The sequence below is a fragment of the Helianthus annuus genome, chromosome 11 (genome assembly GCF_002127325.2).
Source record: "Helianthus annuus cultivar XRQ/B chromosome 11, HanXRQr2.0-SUNRISE, whole genome shotgun sequence".
In the NCBI taxonomy this organism is placed as follows: Eukaryota; Viridiplantae; Streptophyta; class Magnoliopsida; order Asterales; family Asteraceae; genus Helianthus; species Helianthus annuus.
Window position 1 is genome coordinate 176496368 of NC_035443.2, and position 21826 is coordinate 176518193.

Here is a 21826-nt window from a genome sequence, read left to right on the forward strand (position 1 = left end):
AAAGTCACTTAAAGAAAAAGAAAAACCTACGTCTCTAAAAAAACACCTAAGACCGTACTGCAATTTCCTCTAGAAGTCCTTAACCCTAATTCTACGCCTCCACAAAGTCCTATCTTGGACCATGTCCTCAGAAAGATGCAACTCTAGTAAATCATGCCTAATCTGCTCTTCCCATGTCAGTTTGGGTCTGCCTCTTCCTCTCCTCCCCTCCACAGTAAGAGTTTCCACTACTCTAACTGGTGCTGTCGTTTGCCTCCGCTTCACATGCCCAAACCATCTCAGTCTCCCCTCCCTAATCTTGTCCGATATACTAGCCACTCCTAATCTCTCCCTAAAAACCTCATTTCTTATCCGATCCAACCTCGTGTGTCCACACATCCACCTCAGCATCCTCATCTCTGCTACCTCCATCTTGCGTGCCTGCGTCTTCTTGATAGCCCAACAGTCTGTACCATATAGCATAGCTGGCCTAACTGCTACCCTGTAAAATTTCCCCTTTAGTTTAGTTGGGAACCTCCTATCGCACAATACTCCTCTGGCTGCCCTCCATCTACACCAGCCAGCCTGTATGCGATGGGTAACATCACTATCTATGTCACCATCCCTTTGTACAAACGAGCCCAAATATTTAAATTTAGTTGCCTGCGGGACCAATTGATCCTCAATGGTGATTTGGATGTCACTGTCATCGGCTACACCACTGAAATCACAGTGGAGATACTCAGTCTTAGATCGACTTATCCTTAGGCCCTTGCCCTCTAAAGCGACTCGCCACTCCTCTACCCTCGCGTTCAGGCACTGTTTGGTTTCTGCAATCAACACAATATCGTCTGCAAAAAGCATGCACCACGGAACTGTCTCCTGAATCAACTTGGACAACTCATCCAAGACCACCGCAAAAAGAAAAGGGCTCAATGCAGACCCTTGGTGGAGTCCTACCTCCACAGGAAAGAAGTTTGTATCCCCTACAGGCGTGCGAACACTAGTTTCCGTTCTATCGTAAGTGTCCTTAATTATGTCTATATACTTCCTAGGTAGCCCTCGACCCTCCAAACTATCCCAAATCAGTTGCCGTGGGACAGTGTCCTTAATTATGTCTACATGTTTTGGTGATTTTCTTGTGTGTATATACGTTATTTCAAGTGTTGATGAAATAAAAAAAAAAAATAACTGCCACATTATAATAGATTTTTCTGTATATACTTTGCTAACTCTATCAATGGAAAATTTAAGGGGATCAATAGCTCGAAAAAATGTGTCCGTAGGCTTTAACGAAATTGGGTATTGGGCTCACTAAAGGTGTAAATCTAATGGCAAAGGGGTTAATAACTAATCTAAACCATAAGAATAGTTTTGTAAGGGGACCTATGTTGGTGTTTGTATGAGTGTACTCTATTAAAAATATTTTACATATACATATCGGGTTTTTTTCAGAAAAAAAAAAACGTGCCCCTCGAAATATCGGGCCCTGGCCGGTGGTCCTCCTCGCCCACCCTCAGGGCCGGCCATGTTATTGTAGATGGTAAGTGTTGATGGAAAGTTGGTGGTATGTTCACGCCCCATATTGTCACCTCCGTGGCAACGCGCGGGTTTCCGACTAGTACATTTGAAAGGACAATCATTAAAACATTTAAATGTATAAGGTACATGTTTATGATCCTCTCCACAGACCACAAACACCATGCAAAATATTTGTTCAAACACGTATCTAAAACTCTAAATCGGCCGGGATGGGATCTCAAGAGTCAAACCAGCTTGAATTGTTCCCCAACCGATTAACCGCCAATGCCTCTCCACTCTCCTGCTCAAAGCAATCTTCTCACCTATGTTCGTACACACGGGTGATGTCAACTGTAGTTTTGTTACACCTTTCTTAACTTCCAAAACACGCGCCCCCATCGACATTGATCCTATGTTCAGCATCAGTATTTCCGCTTGTAACAACTTTGATACCTCGCCTCTCTTTTCCGTTACTTCTGTCTTCACACCCAGCAGCCAACGCATAAGAGTAAACCTCACCTACAAAAAGCCGCAAACGGATTTGGGTCAAGTCAAAACCGGTCATTATGAGGTCAAAGGGTTGGGTTGACCTATAAACATATTTTACTGATTTTTGAGTAAAGTACACGGATGGTCCCTGTGGTTGACCAAATTTTGGATTTGGTCCCTGGCTTACCAAAAGTACACAAATGGTCCCTGTGGTTTGCACTTTGTAACGCATTTAGTCCCTAGTTTTTTTTTCCAAAAGTACATAGATAGTCCATGTGGTTTGCACTTTTTAACGCATTTAGTCCCTAACTTGGACATGCTAAAACCTTTAGATTTTGGGTTGTGTACTCTAAAATAATTAAACACAACCCAAAATCAACCCGTTTCATTTTCAGGTAAATGAGTTAAAACGCCACTCTAAATAGAACGATGAAATATCAACCCGACCAAAAAAACGAATGAAAAATCGTACAAGTACAACTGTGCTTACCTCAAGCTCAACATAAACCTCCGGAAGAGACCCAACTTCACCAAGAACTTGACCCACCAACCGATCACGACGGGTCAACATCGGGTCCATTGTTGTTCCAACCCCGATAAGACCTCCAGGTACAGCAAACTGAAGTTCATTCTGTTCGGCGTACAACGACACTATTCTTGAGTAAATCGGGGTGCACTTGATGTTACCACTTTTATCTTTAACAACGATCCCTGGACGGACCTCGATATCCTGGTTTACCTTCAACACACCCTTTATAAAGCAATATTAGATTTCTATTTACATTTTAGAGTAAAGTACACGGATGGTCACTATAGTTTATTAAAATTTTGTACTTGCTCCCAACTTTTCAAAAGTACACGGATGGCCCCTGTAGTTTGCACTTTGTAACGCATTTAGGGGTGTAAACGAGCCAGGCCGAGCCCGAGCTTGACCAGGCTCGAGCTCGGCTCGTTAGGTTTTTATGAAGCTCGAGCTCGGCTCGGTTCGAGCCTGCTTCTTTGAGCTCGAGCTCGGCTTGTGAGTAAAACCTAAAGCTCGAGTTCGGCTCGACTCGGCTCGAACTATTTGGAGAACAACCTTAAACGAGCTAAAAGCTTGGCTCGAGCTCACTTCAACATCGCTTAAACGAGCCCAAGCTCGGCTCGAGCTCGGCTCATCAATGTTATCATCATTATTAATATATTATATATAAAAAAAATTAAAATTTTGTATGGGCTCGTTTAGGCTCGCGAGCCTAAACAAGCTTTGTATTTCAGGCTCGAGCTCGGGCTCGATAACAAAACAAGCTATATTTCAGGCTCGAGCTCGGGCTCGGGCTCGTTAAGGCTCGGCTCGTTCGAGCTTTTAACCAAGCGGATCACGAGTAGCTCTCGAGCCTCTGGGCTTGTTTACACCCCTAAACGCATTTAGTCCCCAACTAACAAATCTAAAGGTTTTAGCATGTCCAAGTTAGGGACTAAATGCATTACAAATTGCAAACCACATGGGCCATTCATGTACTTTTTGAAAAATCTGGGGACTAAATACGTTACAAAGTGCAAACCACAGGACCATCTGTGTACTTTTGAAAAGTTAGAGACAAAAATATTAGAACCAACATAAATGCGAAATGAAAGAAGAACAAACCTGGAGGATACTTCCACCAGCGACACCACCTCTAATCTTATCAACCTCGGATCCGGGCTTGTTAACGTCAAATGAACGAATTATTATCATATTCGGAGGTGAAATGAAGTTTCTCTTTGGCACGGGAATCCGTTTGATAATGTATTCACACACCACGTCGATATTATACCCGAGCTGAGCTGAGACCGGGATCACTGGTGCACCCTCAGCAACCGTTCCCTGATATCATATCATCAACGCTTTCGTTAAAAAAACTACTAGATACAAAAAAGTAATGTTTAAAACGGATTCGGGTCAAACGGGTTTTTTTCTATTCATATTTACTACATGTATGTTGGTAATCATAAAAGAAAGTGAAAGAACAATAATGAATTTGTGAAATTGTTCAATACATACATTATTGGTAGCAACTGTGTCGGGTTGACGGGTTACGGGTTGGTGGGTTAAAATGTTAAACCCAAACCCGACCCATATTATTATTCGGGTCAAAGATTTCAACCCTAACTTGCACACATATAAATTCGGGTCAACCCGAACCCGACCCGCTTAACCCGTATTTTTAAACGAGTCATACAAGTTGACGATTTATAAGTGAGTTGTTGGTTTTAGGCGGATTATCGATAACATGTTTAGTGATGAGTATGAGTGTGACAAGTAAATAGTATAATGTGTCAAAACTAACATTATTATGACTTATGAGTTATGACTGATAGAAACGGAAAAAACAAAAATGTAAAAGTTTTTTTTTCTAACCAGTTAAACGGGTCAACCCGAACCGGCCCGTTTTTCTTAAACGGGTCGTGTTAGTCGACCAAAACTTTTTTTTTTTTTTTTGCGTCGGGTTCAGGTCAGGTTAGCGGGTCATGTCATAATATGATTGACTTTGAAATAAGTACATACAGACCCCTAGACTTTACATATCTACATACTAGACTTAAACATATATATTTAGTTTATACTTTCAATAATGTAATGAACAAAAGGGATCATAGAAATAACCAACCTGGATAAATTTCTGAATCGTGTCATGTTGGTTAATGGCGACACTTTCTTGAACAAGATCAACCTTAAATTTTGAAGAATGATAATATGTTTTAGCTTCATAATCTCGACAGCAGCCAAGTGCTTGAAAGTTTGCGGTTGGAGCGAACTTTCATTTGCCGCTATCAGAAGTAACGCTCCGTCCATGATTGCTGCTCCGTTAAGCATAGTGGCCATTAGAAAATCATGCCCCTGTGAATACAACAAAAAGAAATATTAATCGAGCTGCTCTAGATCGGCTCGAAGCAAGCTGAGCTTGAGCTTAAAACAAACCTCGTTTATAATCGAGCCCGAGCTCAAGCCTGGCATGTGAAGATCGTCATGCTCGTCGAGCCTTAGTATAATATTAGTTTAGTTAATATTTAATAATTTACCCCTTATTTAAAGTTGTTTAGTAAACCAGGCGAGCCCAAGCTTCACTTATTGAGCTCATGAGCCTAAACGAGTCTATTATTTATATTAACTAATAGATAACAAATGAGCCGAGCCCGAGCTTCGAAAACAAAGCTCAAGCTCTCATAAGTTAATGAAGCTTGGCTCGGCTCGTTTGCACCCTTACATAAAATGGTTCGAAAATAATTTGTAAGACGTGTTGAATGTTGGAATCAACCGGATCAAAAACGCAGCAACACAATGGTTTTGTGAGAAATCCTCACGACACTTTTTATATATTATAAATAACAAAGCAAAACTTCCAAATAATTATATAACCTAACCCATCTATTTATACTAAACTAATTACTTACTAAACAAGCTATCTTAAACCAATACGAACTCTAACACTTAATTTACCAATATATTAAATAACTAGATAAACCTATTAATTCAAACTAATAATTATCTCCAACAGTGGCGAAGCTTGAGATTTCCGACCCGGGGGGGGGGGGGGGCTTCGAAAACGTATACACCAAAAAATTTCTATAGAACCGGGGGGGTCGAAAACGTATTTACCCAAAAATTTCTATACGAAAACTACATACTCTCCACTACTGAGCGAAAAGTTCGGGGGGTCAGCCGCCCCCTCCCACCCTACTTAAGCTGCGCCCCTGATCTCCAAACACCAAACTAATATTTATTATTTTATTCTCTTTATCATCTCACCCATCTTTATCTTTATCTTTTCCTTCCGTTTATCTCGTCCCACAATTTTACCCGAACCATTATGATTAACTCTTCATTGAATGCTTACCGGACAGTCAACAAACGATACGTGCCGCATCAATTTCATCTTGTTGTTTTCAAATCCAGGCGCATTACAAGGAGGGCTATCTTCTTTTTCACTTCCATAGGCCCTGCGAAAATTCGATAAACATTTTTATTAATAACGCGCTAGCTGCTAGGTGATACTAAATGCGACGCTACAATAATATAGCTTTCTTTGTATGCTTACTTGTAACACACGGGTGCAGGGCACCTTTCGTCTTCACATTTGTATATCTTCGCATTGGCGTACCCAAGTTTAATAGTAATGTTACGTTCCAACTCGTTTTTGAACCGAACAGTCTGAAATAAATGGTGACAGTTGAGGTTATTTAAACGCTTTTCATACTATACAACTAGCTTCTCATACCTGTACACCAGATATTGCTCTTACAACTGTTGACTTGCCATGAGCCACATGACCAATAGTACCTTTTAAACACACAGAAAATAAACATTGAATATTAGCGGTTGCAAAAATAAACGTATCTAATAAAACCAATCAGGAGATAACAAATAAGCACCGTCGGCTAAGATAGTAAAGGGTGGGGTAAATTTTTGCCAACACAAAATACATTGAAAAGTGCGACCGGGTCCACAAAAATACTAATTAAAAAAGTGTAGTGGGTCCACAAAAAACAATCAAAATACACACTTTTTAGCCCGTCATGTAAAAAAGCGTCCGCTAAATTTTAGCCTTGAAACGTATAAAGTGTGGGTTAAATTTTAGTTGTCTAAGACCTTTTGTCGACTTTGGTATGAAACTAAAAGTCAATGTTTATTTTGTTATTATTTGAAGCAAATAAAAAGATGCCACATGTAACGTGGGTTAAATATTAGCCGTCTGAGATGCTTTTGTCTATTTTCGTATGAAACTAAAAGTGTTGGGTTAATCGGTTTATTCACCAGTCACAGGTCAGAGAGTCAAACGGGTCAACAGGTTACGGTTCAACATTTAGTGAGTGTAAATCATTTAGTGTCATATAAACAAAAAAGAGTCCCAAATAGTGTGTGTTTTCTTGGCCTGAACCAACAAAAAGATCAATATTTATTTTGTTAACTTTTTTGGGTTAAGGTTGGTTAACATCAGGCTGGTGGATATGGGAGCCGTCGTCGAGGCCTGCCAAGGACCGGCTGCACCGCCCCCCTCCTGGTCCCCTCCATTGCTTCACCCACGAAAGTGACAAGCCCCTTTAGTTAAATATAGCCGTTACAGCGGATAGTTTTTTTTTTTTTTTTTTTTAATAAATTATATTTTATCACTATATATACATATTTTCATACCCATTTGTTTAGACCAACTCATCCATAAAAATGGAGTTCTTAGTTTTTTTAAATTTAGGCAATCTTGTATTTTGTTTTTAAGTTTTTAAGTTAAGTTTTTTTTTAAGTTTAGGTTTTTTTTAATGTAATGTAAGTTATCTTATTAATTTTAGCATTTAAATTAATTAATAAAAATACGAGGGAGGCTTATCACCCACACCTTAGGCCATCACTTGGGTGAGGTGATGGCTCCTCGGCGATGCTCCATCACCAACACCTCTACACCCACCAGCCTAATAAGCTTAGACGAACAATGTAAGATTCACATGTACACAAAGATAGACATTGATAGATGAGCAAATTAGACCCAACAAAAATATTTACCAATATTAATGGTAGCCTGGCGAGATATAACCTCCGGAGTAAGCGGATGTAGCAAGGCTACATCCAGCTTGCTCAAGTCCTGCTCCATTAGTTTTTTCCGAGTCATATTCACTGTTCTTGACGGATGTTGCATCATTCGAAATCGCAAACAGTAAATTTAACACAACCTGAATCAAGTAGCAAGTTTCAGATGTCTTACTCTTACTCATGGCCAATGCATAAAAAAAAAAAGAAGTAAAATAATATTACTACTGAGATTGAACCTTTTTCGCGTTAGGAATCGCTAGAAAGAGACTCTTGTTGATGGCTAAGGTGATGGATAATATGAACAAATCGAACTAAACAAGGTTACATATATATATTTAATATTTAACGTAACTTGCATCAGTGGCGGAACTAGCCTAAAAAGTTAGGGGTATTCTAATTTTTTTTATGATCAGGGGTATCCTTTATATAACAGAAACGGAGTTGAGAGGTATTTTTACCAGGGCCGGTCCTAAGAATTTGTGTACCCTGTTCGAGCTTCAAAAACGTGCCCTTAGGCATTAACGAAATTGGGTATTGAACTCAATAAAGATCTAAACCTAATGTCAATTGGCTAATAACTAATCTAAAGTATAAGAATAATTTTGTAAGTGAGCGTATATTGGTGTTTGTATAGGTATACCCTATTAAAAAAGAAATTTTTACATATACATATCGGGTTTTTTTTTCTAGAAATAGCGTGCCCTCCGAAATATCGGGCCCTGGCCAATGGTCCTCCCCGCCCACCCCAAGGCCAGCTCTGATTTTTACACTACAGAAATGAAGTTAAGGGGTATTTTTACACCACGGAGACGGGGTTGAGGGGTAGCCCGTGCTACCCCTATTTGTACTATAAGTCCGCCACTGCTTGCATCCTAAGGTACTTATTTTAAAATTTGAATAAACGGGAAGACATAAATAATAAACAAACAAATAAATAATTGACTCCAATAAAATGGGAGATCAAAGTGAATCTTTTCCAAATAAAGACGTAATTGGATATTTTGCAGATGGGCTTTTTTCTCTTTTCGTAGTAGTTCTTGGGCTAATTTGGATGAGGGATCTAAAGTCCATTCGTGAGTATTTATATGTCGGCTTCATTATCACTTTCAACCCCCAAGTAATATGTATTGTCTTTGTAATAGGTTAACTTAAGGCATCGAATTCCAGGGAGTTTCAGGGCCGGTTTTGAGGCTGGGCGGATCCGGCAACCAACCGGAGACCTAGTCTTTCGGAGGGCTCGAAATTTAAAAAAATGATTTCTTATATATTTTTTATAGATGAATAATAACATTTTATCTCTTTTTCACTCATAATCACTCACAACCATTACTTCTAATGTAAGCAACCCACTCATTTGTTCTCAACAGGCTGCAGGCCCATATTAAAGGGTGTGCAACCGCACAAAGTCTAAAATTATTGGGGGCCCAACAAGAGAAAACAATATTATAGATGCAACTCAAATGGTTGAGCGTGCCTTTCGTTATATTGGGGACGCGGGTTCGAGTCCTTCTAGCTTTATTTTTTGAAGTTAAATCGAGATTTTGTAGGCTTATGACGGTTGGCTTTCAGTTTAAATAACTTGTGTTACATTTGACCTTTTCATACATTGTAGTAATTGAACTGTGTTTCAAAAACATTTTTCTGTACGTAGTTTGTGTAAATTCTATGATCTTTATTTGTTGTTAGATGACGGCTATAGAAAGGGTGAAAAATATTGAAGATTCAGGGTATGTTTGGCAAAACTAGCTGGTGGCTGGTAGCTGGAAGCTGGTAGCTAGTAGCTGTAGCTTTTTAGATATATTTGGTGTTTGGTAGAGTAGCTGAAGCTTTTAATAAAATGTATAAAATTACCAAAATGGACATAACTAAAAATTTAGAAAGTTGGTGCATTAAAAAGTTTCTTATTTTGAGAGGTTAAAATAGTCATTTTTCCCTAAAAGCGTAGCTCATTCTAAACGCTACTAGTAGTAGCGTTCAACCAAAAGTTTCAAGCTCCGAACCTAAAAGCTTAAAGCTCCTTCAAACAAACAAGACTTTTTATTAAGTAGGAGCTTTTTCTTAAAAGCTTTAAGCTAGAAGCTCCTAAAAGCTCCTAAAAGCTTCATGCCAAATATACCCTCATTGTATTTTGAAACAATTCTTCTAGAGATTTAGTTGATTTTTTTTTACCACAAATTTGGATCACTGACGGACCACTGAAGTATCATCGTGCCACCAGCAGAACCAGGGGCGGATCTTAGTGGAGTCGTGGCAGGGCCACGGCCCTGGCAAGTTTTTCGGCCGTATTGCTAATTTTAGTGTCGGTGTCTTTCGGCCCTGGCAGGTTCAACGGGCAAGATCCGCCACTGAGCAGAACCACCCGATCATATCCATCTCCACTAGGCAATCACTACTATACACAAATTCAGGAGGAAACTAATAAATATGGGAAAAAACCCCTTGTGGGAATCGAACCCAACCTATTGATCCCAAAGCCTTATAACACCCCCAAGATGCCACTAGACTAAATTTGGGCTTTCTTTAGCCCGAGATCTGAAAAGGATACCTTCTAAATACGATAACTACATAAATGGTTTAACATTCATTGCAAGCTAAGGACATGAGTTTGTCACCACTTTGTAAGGATATCATCAATTTGATCGTTTGTCAAATTGTCAATGTGAATTATACACGAAGATTTCCTTGAGCAACTCTCTTAGTGCATACACCTATCATTATTACAAATGCACAAATTCTCTATGATGATAAAAACGAAAGGATGCAATATAATGTTACTTACAAACGATTTTATGTTAGTAATTTATCCTAATAATGATGTTGTAAGCAAAAAGTTGTATGATAATGGCAAAATATATGGGCTCAAAAGAAGACTTCATGTAAAGTACACAAAAGTCCCACGGTCGATTGGTGGATTGACCACCATTTAATGGTCCATTCGCAACTAATTTGCTCAAACTTTAACCAAGTAGTCTTCGGTTGATCCTACAACTTGACCATGCATCGACCATCCAAAGTTCAACTCAAAGTAAGACCAGAAGGACTACTAAGGTAGCGTTCGTTTCATGGAATGGAATAGGATGGAATTGGGAAGCTTTTCTTTGTAAAATTGATCTTGGTTTGGAAAGGGAGGAATTTGAAATCCAATGAATTTCTTTAATCAATGAAATTTGTGACTATTTCAACATTTCATTCCATTCCTTCATTAGAGTGAAGGATTTCTAAGGAATATTGAAATAGTCACAAATTTCATTGATTAAAGAAATTCATTGGATTTCAAATTCCTCCCTCCCCTCAATTTTACAAAGAAAAACTTCCTAACTCCATTACATTCCATTCCATGAAACGAACGCTACCTAAGTACCATAGTCGATGTCATAGTTGTAGTGTGCATAGATCGTCCGATGGCCAGACAAATTAAGAGGATAGAAACAAAACAAGACCCATGTTCCTATGTGAATCAAGCGTCCAACACCACTGGATATTTTTGTCTAATGAATCGACCTTGATACACACAATCAAGATTGATAAGTCGAGATCAAGAACGATAAAATTTCAAGTGTAAGTACAAGATTCATAAATGATAAACCGAAAACATCATTTGATTCTTTTTATATGATTTAACTAGACATACAAAGACAAATGATCATAAACGTAAGTCCCACAAACAAATATTATTTGAAAACTAATATTGGGACATTGGAAATTTTAATTACAACAAATAGTTAGGGTAGGCTCAATATGCTTGGCAACCTAAGCACGGGTCAAGGGCTACTAAAAAATTAGGGCCTCCAAATTTTTAGAAAGTTTTTATAGGAGTCCAAAATAAATATTCTTTAGCAAAAAAGAGCATGTTTTAAAGCCCATTTCGCCTTGATTTCCAGCTATTACAACACAACCACCATCGACCGAATTATCATTATTTAGCGGCCTAAAGTCTATAAATACAGCCGCAATCATCGTTCCCACTTTCCATCGCAACCTGCTTTCAATTTCTGGGCTATCGGCTATCACTAGCCGAAAAAAGTAAGGATAATCACCCATGGCGCCGGGATTGAAGGAGAGTATATAGGTGAAATTAGGGCCCCCACTTCATAGTTTGCTTAGGGTCTCCAGAAACGTAGAAACGGACTTGCTAATAGTTTAATAAATCTAGCGAAAGTTTATGAAAATACCAAGTAGCTTTTTATGGTGGAGAAATGCTTTCAAAAGTTAATGTATCTAACTTTACAAAAAAACAGTTAACGTATCTAGTCACAGTGCTTTCAAAAGTTAATGTATCTAGTCCCAGTTTTATGTCTATATACATTAGATCCATTCATCATAAACTTACCTGAAGTGTTATAAAACCTAAACTAGGTTATAGAACCATGTGTTATATAGGTTTGACGATAGAAAATGAAAGGCTTTAAGATAATAATGGAGTTGATCGAGTTCTTTGAAAAAAAGAAGGGTTTCAATTTATATAAACTTGAATGAGTTTTTAAAAATAAATATGTTATTGTTGAGGTTAGTAGTGTTTGAAGGACATGACGATTATAAATCTTGAATTATTTTATGTGTTTCATATTACTTGCATCACATATAATAAATATAAATTTTGATATGAATACATATAATCCTAATATGAACTATACATACAAAATTAAAGAAAAACATAACATTACTCATTTCAAATGATGCGTTTACAAAGTAAGAATTTTATTTTTGAATACAAAAGAACTAGGTTATAACCCTGTGTATTACATGAGTTGAATAAATGAATTTTATATACTAAATAATAAAACAATATATCTTTAAAAAACCCCTTTATTGCATGGTTTGAATAAATGTAATTTTATATATTAAATAATAAAAAGTTATTTCTATAAGAACCATATGTATTGTACGGGTTTAATAAATGTAATTTTATATACCAAATAAAAAAGTTATACATTTAAAACCATGTGTATTACACGGGTTGAATAAATGTAATATTGTTTACCAAATAATAAAAAAGTTATATCTTTAAAACCCTCATGTATTACACGTATTGAATAAATATTATTTTATATACCAAATAATAAGAAAATTATATTTAAAAAAACTAATTGATATACTCGGTACGCCATAGATATGGTGATTACAGAGATGATTATTGAAATGAAGATACATTGGTCAAACATGTTATCCAAGAAGCAAATAAGCAGCTATTTGAGTGATAAAGTATAAATTATATTTAAAAAACCCGCAATAAATCTAATTTTATATATAAAGTAATATTCAAAATTATATACAATTTGTTTAAAAATTATGTAATAAAATCAATATAATATTTTTTTAATAATGAAAATAAAAATAAATAATATATTATCACAAAGTTTGGTTTTGGTGATAAATGTAACGCCTCGTTTTTTTGAAACTTACTTTAATTAGAAAGATTATTCCCGTACCTGTTTTTGGAAACTTACATACGTATCGTAATCGTATTTCGCTTCCGTTTTCGTAATTCGTACCTTCGATCGTACTAGAACTTGTTCCTTTTATTTAAATAATACTTCGGTTAATCGTGTTGATTTTACATTCAAACATGATACATACTTGTTTTAATTGCAAACCATTGTAATTACGAGAGTTTTATACGTTTATTATATACAAATACTTCGTTATACCTTTACAACCCTTAATCCATACTTCTACACCTTTAAAATACCTAGTTATACATTTAATTCACACCCGTTTGTTACATATTTATGATGCTCATAAACACGTGTTACGCATACAAACCACTATCTTAAATACGTGAATACGTACTCTTAATTCATGCATATACTCGGTTAACCATCCACCATACATAACCATGTTTTTAGCCAGGGGCGGACCTGTAGTGTAAACGGGCGTAGCCCGGGCTACGGCTCAAGTTTTTACAAGTAGTGTAAAAAAAAATTTTTTTTCCGATTTTTATACACAGGACACCCCTGAACAAGTACGAGGACACCCCTAAAAATTTTTGGGATACCCCTGAGTTGAAGGTCTAGTTCCGCCACTGTTTTTAGCTTATTCATTAGTCAAGTTTAAAGTTCATTATGCAAACTTAAACATTAAAACATCATTAGATTCAAACATGAGGGACCTGGAATGTCAAAAATGAAGTTGTTTCGGTGGCTACACGTCGCGACACACGCAAGGGCAGTCCCACCACTTACCGCGACCCACGGGAAGCCGCGATCCTCAGCCCAACTCGTCCCACACTCGGATTGGCCACTTTTTTTCATCTCAACTCCCAACTAATCCTCTTTATTACACTTCTAACTACTAACCCTAATCCTGCACTATATATACAACACTTCTAATCCTCTTATTCACTTTCCAAACCCTTTAAACACTTCCAAATCACCTCTAAATCTCTCAAAAATTCCCTGATTTGAGCAGAAAGTCTAAGAGTTTCAAAGTGAGTTTTAGCTCAATTTCTCAACTATTTCTTCTTGTTTCTTCTTTTGTTTTCACTTGGATAACCTCTAGGAAGATTTCCACAAGATTACCATGGTAATCTAAGGTGAAACCTCACCATATTTGAGGTCCAAAGTGAGTTATACTTGATGATTTTGTTCATATTGTTGTAACTTTGTTTTCTTCTACTTTTTCTCATCGTTTCTTCTTCTACAAAGTTTGGAACACCTCTAGGAGTGTTTCCACAAGATTACCAAGGTAATCTAAGGTGGAACATCACCATTTTGAGGTCCAAACTTTCTGGTTTGAAGAAACTTTGTTAAACTTTTATAAAACATAACTTTTCTTGATTGAATCTTGTACCTAGCAACCTTCTAAACCCCGCAATGGTTGTGGGACTTGTTGGGGACGATTCTTACAAGTTTAGAGGTACAAACAACCTCTAAACTTTCTGATTTGTTAGGGTTCAATACAACCCACAAGTGTTGAAATCACATAAGTTTGCCATAGTTCATATGGTGAGACTTATGTTAGATACAAGTGTGAACATTGGATGCCTTGGCATTCCTAACTTGATTCCACACCTCCCTCACCTGATGTTTTTAGTTAATATTCCAAGTAGCTTCCTAGTATCAAATAACATAACCCCGTCTAGCCTCCGACACTTAGGATTACCTTTCCATGTCGTGTTGGCTCACCCGAGTTAAAGACTTACTTGGCTACTTGACATGTAATAGTTAGTTCTTTTAATTCTTGTTATTCATCACCCTCTGAATCATCCTTGTGGTGATTTTGTGTAGTGATGAATCATACAATGAGGTTAAATCCTCCATGCTTGACTTACATGATATATATGATAGACTTAGCTTAGGTTATTATTATAATTATATAAATACATATATATACAAAAACGTGGCTGAATTTATGATGATAATCGGGCCATGATTATTCATCATAAACTTAGGCTACATTATCTACAATCTAAGTCTCGCGTTAACGATTCTAATGAGCAAACTAGGACCCATGAAACCACATACAACGTAGTGTCAAAACGAGTACTTGAACTAGATAATACTTTTTGTAAATACATGCTTTTCGTACTTTACGAGTACTTAGAACTAGATAATACTTTTTGTAAATACATACTTTTCATACTTTAAATTCTAAATCCCGAATCTAGTCACTCCATAAATATCATATAACCTTACCATTTACTCCTTAAACACAAACCACTCGTCACTCACGGATAATCGGAAGGCTTTGCAATGTTGTGAGTATACTCGACACCCTTTTTAAACGTTTTTACACTTTTTGGGTGCAACTTGTTTACACATACAAAAACACACTCAACATACATACTTTTATGCAATCATACATACAAACAATCCAATACATGCTTACTAATATGTTATGCTTGATTCGTATTTTCTGGGTTTGTTCGTTTTGTGATAAACTTGTCATTAACTTCGTACGAGCCTACCCTTAACATGTATAGCGCTATAGAAGTAACGCACCGCCTGTGAATGTTGGGTTATGTTAAGGCATTCATTCATACTTGCGTAAAACTTTGGTTTTACTTGTTTGTTTACATGCCTGTTTATACATTAAGCTTGATAACTAGGTTTGCCAAGTGGATTGTTCATTATCATTTTATACTTATATGCTAGTACACCAAACGTGTATACTCATCAATACTTTTGTATTGAACTATACTTTAAAACATGTTGCAGGATTATGATGATGATGATGATGATGATGATGATGATGATTGTTGAGACAACAAATATTAGACCAAAAATAGTAGCAAGGGCGGTTAGGCAGAAGGGTTAAAGGGTTTAACCTTGCCTAACGCAGGTCGTGGGGTCCCCCCACGTTTGCAAGACGTGGAAGGAGGTTCACTAGTTTATATTTCTTGTTTGAAGATCCAATTCTGAAGTGTTGTTCAGAAAAGGATCGAGGGACAAAAAGAATACGTGTAATGTGAATGTGAGTGAGAGACACTTGAGTGAAGTAAGTGTACGATGTGAAGGACCAGAGTTTGAGGAAGCAAATCTGATCTGGGATGTCTTTGTTTAATGAATGAAGTGTCATTATATAGGAGAAGACATCTCCCGAAGAAATATTCATTTGACTAGTGAACTAGCTTGCAGTGAGGGGCTTACCTGTAACAACTCTCATTAAAATTTATAATTAGAATGATAATTAGTCAATAAGGAAACCCTAATTGAGACACCCAAGTAATTCCGCACTAACTCTAAAATTTTCGGAACAATCAGAATCAGGATCAGGGCCCCTAAAACTCAGGGGGGGTAAACCCTAGTTGATAATTATCAACAAAATTGCGTTGTATATACTGAAATTCGATTTTAGTTGATTCATCAAGCCTATACCACTGACTAGGCTACTCTACAAATTAGACTGCACCCTTACGGACCGTAAGGGTTACGGCTTACGGTCCGTAAGCGAGGCTATTTTCTGGCTATAAATAGCCGACCTTGGGACTTGAAATTAGAAGTTGAAACGACGCAAAGTTGTTGTCTGTATGTCGAATTAGCACCAAATTACTACAAATAAACACACACTGCACTCGAATCGCTGCCGCAAAACAGGGTAATTACTCGATCGCTATTACGATTCATTTTCTGAGATCAATATATCCAAAGAATATTTAAGTGCCGCCCACATTGGGTTATACTTTGTCGTTCGTCGTTAAATCGATGAATGTTTAAGTATTGCACTTTGTCGTTCATTGTGAGAATTTGATTTCGTGAGTTATCGTGACTGTTGTATTGATCACTAACCCAGTTTTGTGTGCATTATTATTGAAATTAGGTTAACCAAGCTAAATCATATTCTGTTCGTGTTAAATCTGCAATGTGAGTCATTCTCTTTTTATCAACTGTTTTACAATACTCCAAATTATTTTCAGAATTATAATTACAGTGATTAAGTTGATGTAATCACCAAATTACAGCCAGTATGTGGGGTATTGTGCACATTACTACTGTTTTTATCACTTTAGGTGGGCGAACCTAAAATTTAGTGATACGTCATTCATTGGGGCAACCAATGGTGATATGACCACTGTCACAGATCCGGTCGAGTGACAAATACTGTGGGTAGTTGGTTGATATCAGAAACATATGTAAAAGATCTTAATACTGTGAATTATAACAATCGTGTCGTTTTAGTAAAATGAATGATTCACTCAGTATTTCCCCGCTGACAAAACCTTTTTCAAACATGTTTCAGGTGATCTACTGTAATTCAGGAAAAGTGCCGGGGAGCATTTCAAGCTTAAGATAGTGGCTCAGTATAAAATAAAGAAATATGTTTTGAAATAAAGATTTATCAGAAAAATCTTACTATTGTAAATTATCGGGGTTTTAGCCCGAATTGTGAAATAAAATAATCGGGAAAAGTTTTTAGCTTTATAACGATCCTGATGTTAAAGAATTCCGCTGCTAAAATCACATAAATAAATATCACGGGATTTCTGTCCCGCGGATCCTGAAACGGGTCAAACCGGGTCGGGGGCTATGACAGAAATAAGGTGGTATCAGAGCCACTAAGTTAAGCTAATTAAGTATTTAACAGATACTTAATTTTTCCTGATTACTATTATGTGATTATGTGTTTTATTAAACTGACTATTTGTTAGTTACAGTATGGGTAAGCAAAAGTTGCACGATATCTATCTTAAATTAGATAGGTCAGTCTACGAAGAGTGAAGTTCATCCAAAACTAAATTTTCAAAACTCCCTACAATCCCTGAAGAAGGAATATTTGTGCGAAAAGCACAATATGAGAAACCACTTTCTCCTAGAAAAAGGAGTATGATTATTAAGAAAAGTAAAGAGCAAATCCGAGAAAAGGGGATTAAAAAGGAAACCCAGGAGTTAATCAATAAATCACCTTGGGAAGATAAGCTAGATGAGAAATGGGCAAATTTGTATATGCTAGCTACTGTAGCAGAACATGCAAATCTTTAAATACCCTAAGTCTAGTAATAACACTTCTCAGTAAATAAATAAATAAATCTGAGTGTGTTCTTTCCTGTTATTTTGTACAAATAGTGTGCAATAAAACTTCGATGTTTATTTGTTAAACTTTGTTCCAAAGTTTTAACTTAGCATTTCTGTGCATTTTGCATATATGCTACACAGCATGAGCGAGATATCTGAAGCTTTTCAGAACCTCAATCTTTACCCGGTGAATATAGAAGTTTCCCAAGAGTTTACTGGATACTTTGCTGATGTGGACCAACCTGTAGAATTCCATGCTCCACCTTTGACAAAGCCAAAACGAAAGAAAAAGAAGAATTACGTGTGAGGACATCGTATCCGTAGGAAAAAGCCAGTCCCGAAACTTCCTAAAATAAACAATCCTTTAGAAATAGCAAAAGAAACTGGTAAACAGCCGGAGATAGAAATTGAAGATAAGAAAGATTCTAGGCAAATGGAGATACAGTTTGAGGAATTATTCTAAAGATATAGAAATGGAAGTAGGACAAGGTTCTAGACCAACTCAGATAGAAATCGGAGAGAGCTCCAATCAAAGCCAGAACCAGGAAATAACTTTTCAGGATAAAATAGATTTTCTATTGGCAAACTGTGAAACTATTCAGCCTGTCAATACGAATGTTTTTACCTATCCTAGTGAAAATCCAATCCCTATGAATTTTGCACCAGCAATCCCAGAACCAATAGTCCACGCTCAACCTATAGAAATGGAAGAATGGTGGACGAATGATTGGCAATTTCAAAATATTGTCAACGACCCTTATTCCTTCCTTCCGCAATTTGATCCAGAACCCCTACCTAATCCACCAATGAGCACTGAGAATATGGCTGAACTTCGCCATTTCGGTGAAGAGTTGATGGATGCACGGAATAGAATCAGGGAGATAGGGGGACAGATTGCCTGGAAATATGATGAAAGGGAAATGCGTTTTTAGAACAACAAATGGTGAGGGATAGGAGGATGGTAAAACTATAGTTGTGTAATAGTATAGTAAATAGTGAAATCAGTCTGTAACATAACTCCGAATAAAACTTTGTAAAATATCTGTGTGTAGTGATGCATACTATAACGGATATGAAATGGAATCGAGAAATCGATAATTTTGACTATACGTGTATTATAAATTGTCTGATTGTTTATGTATGATTACTATTTATCAAATACTAATAAAAATTATTATATATTATCCGATGGCAAATAGTGGTAATGAACCAGTAAATGAGGTTAATCAGTCAGAGCAACATCCAGGGGATCAATATATGACTAGACAAGATATTGAAAATATTGTTGCTCAAGGGATAGCCAATGCTATTCCAGCATTTGTTGCTGCTGTAAAAAGTCCAATCGAACCGCAACATATCATTCCTAGTAAACGTACTACTGAAGATAACTTCAGTAATAGTATAAACGATGGCCATAATCATGTTAATCATGATAATGACTCCCAGCACACGCCACTCCCTAAGAAACGGAAGGCTGCAACACCTGGTTGCACTTTCAAAGAATTCCTTGCGTGTAAACCCACTGAATTTGCAGGCAATGAAGGGGCAACTACATCACTGCGTTGGTTAGAGAAAACCGAAGCAGTAATTGCAATAAGTAAGTGTGCCAAAGATGATCAGGTCATGTACGCATCAAATCTGTTTAAAGAAGGAGCACTCGAATGGTGGAACACTGTGTTACAAGCTAAAGGAAGAGATAGGGCTTATGCTATAACTTGGGAAGAATTTAAGAATCTCGTAGAAAGAAAATTCTGTCCTGAGTATGAAAAGGAACAAATGGCAAATAAGTTCCTAACTCATCGGATGTTAGGTGTGGATTGTCGTGGTTATACTTCGACATTCTTCGAATATGCTAGAGTGGTACCTAACCTGGCTTCGCCGGAACCGGTACTCATTTCTTGCTATATTTGGGGATTAATTAGCGAAATTCGCAATATCGTTAAGGCTGCGAGACCTCGCACTATTGACGATGCAGTAGAATTAGCTAACACCCTAACCGAGGAACTGATACGCACAAAGGATGAAGATAGGAAGAAGGAATTAGCTCAGAAAATTACCCAAGGATTTAGGGTGGGTAATAGTAGGAATTTCAAGAAAAGAGGAACAGGGCAATCCTCAACTTTGCCATTCTGCAAAATTTGCAAAAAGAATCATTTTGGAAAATGTAACAAACTTTGCAATTTTTGCAAAACGATAGGACATCGTGAAGAAAACTGCAGGAAGAAATCCATAATTTGTTACAATTGTGGAGAAGCCGGACATTTCAAAACAGAATGTCCTAAGTTAGCCAACCCAGTAGACAACAAACCCAAAGCGACCGAAGGAGCTACTAAGAAGAATGTCAGAGCATTCCAGCTAACCACTCAAGAAGCAGAGCTCATTCCGAATGTCATCGCCGGTACGTTTCTAGTTCACAACGTTTATGCAAAAGTATTATTTGACTCTGGTGCAAACCAAAGTTTTATAAATACTTCATTCTGTCAGGCTCTTAAGTTACCCTTAACTACCGTTAGGCAGATTTTTACAGTCGAAACTGCAGATGGGAATTCAGTAAAAATCAATCAGGTTTTGCAAAAAGTAGAAATAGAACTCTCAGGTCATAAATTTGTTGCAAACCTATTGCCTATGAAATTAGCTGAATTTGATGTTGTGTTAGGAATGGATTGGTTAATAGCCAACCATGCTCAAATCATTTGTGATAGAAACTCTATAGAAATTCAATCACCTACTGGGAAAGTAATCATGATTACAGGAGATAAACCTCGAAAGCCGCTGAAGTTCATATCAGTAATGAAAGTTGCTAATTATGAACGGAAACAAGGAATAGTATATATGATTTCAGTAATCATTTGTACTAAAGGAAAAGAACTTAAGGAAATTCCTGTAGTCTCAGAATACCCAGATGTATTTCCGGAAGATTTACCTGGGTTACCACCAGATAGGGAGGTAGAATTTAGGATTCATCTAATTCCAGGAACTACACCGATAGCCAAGGCACCCTATCGATTAGCTCCTACCGAAATGTTAGAATTGAAAAAGCAATTAGATGAATTACTAAGCAAAGGATTTATACAACCTAGTTCATCCCCTTGGGGTGCACCAGTGTTGTTTGTGAAAAAGAAAGATGGATCGATGAGAATGTGTATCGATTATAGAGAGCTGAATAAGGTTACAATTAAGAATCGATACCCATTACCTAGGATTGATGATCTTTTCGATCAATTACAAGGCGCTAAATATTTTTCTAAGATAGACTTGCGCTCCGGATATCATCAATTGAAGGTTCAAGAAGAAGACATACCTAAAACTGCTTTTAGAACTAGGTATGGACATTATGAGTTTACAGTCATGCCCTTTGGATTAACTAATGCACCTGCAGCATTTATGGACATGATGAACAAGATCTGTAAACCATATTTGGATAAATTTGTAATTGTTTTCATAGACGATATACTTATTTATTCAAAAAGTCAGGACGAACATTGTCAGCACTTGCATGCACTCTTAACTTTGTTAAGAAAGGAAAGGTTGTACGCCAAATTCTCGAAATGTGAATTTTGGCTACAAGAAGTGCAATTCTTAGGACACATGGTGAATCACGAAGGTATTCACGTAGATCCTGCTAAGATAGAAGCAATTACCAATTGGAAGGTTCCGCAAACTGCAATGGAAATTAGAAGTTTTATAGGTTTAGCTGGGTATTATAGACGATTTATTAAGGATTTTTCCAAGATAGCTATACCATTAACTAAGCTAACCTGTAAAGCCACTAAGTTTGAGTGGGGACCTAAACAAGAAGAGGCCTTCAGAATCTTAAAGCAGAAATTAACCAATGCTCCAATCT

At 37.0% G+C, this 21826-nt stretch overlaps 1 pseudogene; it reads right to left on the bottom strand.

The window, feature by feature from the left end:
• Window positions 1–1605: 1605 nt before the first annotated feature.
• On the bottom strand, window positions 1606–7616 carry LOC110887389 (annotated as a pseudogene).
• Between the last annotated feature and the right edge of the window lie 14210 nt (window positions 7617–21826).